Here is a 2,646-nt window from a genome sequence, read left to right as displayed (position 1 = left end):
AATTGACTCGGGATACTTATAAGATACTACCATGATTTTTTCAGATTTTTTGGTCCAAAAATAAATTAGGCCAAAAACCGGCCTTACCGACCCTCCCCCTTTTGTACCAAAAAGACTAATTCTCTGTACACAAAATGAAACTTCTACCAAAAAAGGTGAATTCTCAATCAAATACATATTTTTTATCCAATGGTTGTCTACCAGAAAATATGAATTTGCAACCAAATAAATAAATTTTTAAGCCAAGTAGTTGAATTTTTAAACAAGAAGATTAACTTTCTATGAAAGAAGCTGAATTTTCAACAAATAACATAAATTTTTTAATACATAGTTTGAATAATGAATGTGATATTAGTCCAAATTTGATTTGATTAATTTTGAGTTTATATTTTTTATGTTTCTTGCATTATTAACTTGGTAGTTTTATTTTTAAACTGAAAAATATCAATTTTGAACAAAAACGGAGTGATTAAATTTTCATTTAAAAGAATTAATTTCCAGTAAAAAAACTAATTTTCTACGAAAAAAGTGTGAACAATCACTGTGATCTTAGTCTAAGTTTTATTTGATAAATTTCAAGATTATATATATATTTTCTTATATTTTTTAACGTAAGGGTTGAAGCTTTAAACTAAATAAGATCAGTTTTTATCAAGAAATGGAGAAATTAAATTTAAATTTGAGAACATTAACTCGCGATAAAAGAATTAATTTTATAGAGAACAATAAACAAAACAACTATTTTGTACCAAACAGTTGAATTTAACATCAAACTTTGAACTTTCATGCCAAAAAGACGAATTTCCTATATCAAATATTTGAAATTTTAACCTAAGAATATAGATTTTTAAAAAGGAAATTAATTTTAACCGAAACAATTGAGATTTCAAAAAAACAGTTAGGTTTTCACATGAAAAATTAATTTTCAACCAAAAATGAAAAAGAATTTTCAATAAAAATTTGTTAACTTAAACAGATTAATTTTCAACCTAACAGTTGCATTTTTAATCAAAAAAGAACATGGATTTTCTGCCAAAAATAAGACGAATTTTCAACAAAATATTTGTATAATAAAATAAAATGAATTTTCTAACTATAAGTAAAATTTTCTACCAAATTTGTTCATTTTTCAAAGCAGTTGGATTTTGAACCAAAAACTGTGGATTTATCATAAAAAGGTTCAGTTTCATTCGATACAGATGAATTCTGAATCAGAAAGTTTCGTTTTGAACCCAAAAAGATGAAATTTCTGCAGAAATAGATGATTTTTCAAATAAAAAAGTACATGTTTAACAAAATAGTTGAATTAAAAAAAATTATTAGTCAAGAAAGAAAAAAAATTTTAACAAATTGTTGAATTTTCAACAGAATAATTAAATTTTGAACCCATTAATAAAAATTTTAAACCCAAATATGAATTCTTTACCAAAAATTAAAAAAAGACTATTCAGCTGGCAAGAAGTAACTGTTGACAAAAAATGATTGGATTTTCTTATTGGATTCCATTAATTCTGTTCGTATTTAAGGGGAAAATAAGAAAAAGAAGAAAGACCTTGAAGTCTGCGATAAATAAATAAGGATTTTGATAATTTATCGATTGAAGATTATTATTTTTTATTTTAAATAACGGTTAGGTAAGAAAATACGAAATTTTGCTCAAGGCTGTACACTACGCACAATCAACCTTAAACGTTGCCAATCTTTAACATGATTGATAAAATCGACAAAAACAGACCCATTATTAATTTCTGTTAATATTGATGGAGGCTTCTAAGCTCACTTCAGAAAAAAATAATTCAGGTTAAAATTCTTTATTTAACAGTAGTTATTGTTAGAAACAATCATGGTTTAAATTTTAATTAACACCACGCGTGTAGAAATAGCCCGGTTTGACCCAACCAGAAGAAGGTTTCTGGCCAGTATCTGGCCGGGTCAAACCGGGATACTATTTTGTTAATTGCCCGCCCGTGATCTGACAGAGTTCCCACCGGGACCCAGTCGGGCTAAAAATGTTGCATAATAGAAGTATCATAACCTTAAAAGCATCTTAAGAAATATCCACAAACGAATGCCGTAATTGGGTTGTTTATGAATATCTGATAGGTGAAAGACCAATTTTTGGTGTTTTAGATGTTTTTTTTATCAATTATGAAAGAAAAATTAAACTAATTTTAATTATACTAGGCAGTCTAATAAGTCCCTGAAAAATGAAACACGGAGACGTTTTTTTGGCCAAAGTCGGTTTTATTTTTCAACATACTCTCCTTTTAGGTCGATACAGCGAGTCCAACGATTTTCTAACTTTTTGATACCGTCCGAAAAGTACTCGATCGGAAGGTCTCCAAAATACGCCTCAGTTTCAGCTATGAGCTCCTCATTTGAGTAAAAACGCTTACCGGTGAGCCATCTCTTCAGGTTAGGGAACAAGTAATAGTCGCTGGGGGCCAGGTCTGGTGAATACGGTGGCTAAGGAACCAATTCGAAGCCGATTTCATGCAATTTTGCTTGTGCAACTAAGCATGAATGAACAGACGCATTGTCGTAATGATAAAGCGGTTTTTTCTTCTTCAAATGCGGACGTTTTTCGGCGATTTCGATTTTCAATCGGTCCAATAATGATGAATAGTATGCTCCGGTTATGGTTTT

General features: G+C 29.2%; 1 protein-coding gene across 1 annotated transcript in view; it reads right to left on the bottom strand.

Annotated features, from left to right (window-relative positions):
* LOC117176826 (basement membrane-specific heparan sulfate proteoglycan core protein-like) overlaps positions 1-2,646 on the bottom strand; it is a 642,506-nt gene that overhangs the window by 126,870 nt on the left and 512,990 nt on the right. The window lies entirely within an intron of this gene.

Source organism: Belonocnema kinseyi, chromosome 7, assembly GCF_010883055.1.
Source record: "Belonocnema kinseyi isolate 2016_QV_RU_SX_M_011 chromosome 7, B_treatae_v1, whole genome shotgun sequence".
NCBI lineage: Eukaryota > Metazoa > Arthropoda > Insecta > Hymenoptera > Cynipidae > Belonocnema > Belonocnema kinseyi.
This window is presented reverse-complemented; position numbering and strand designations above follow the sequence as displayed.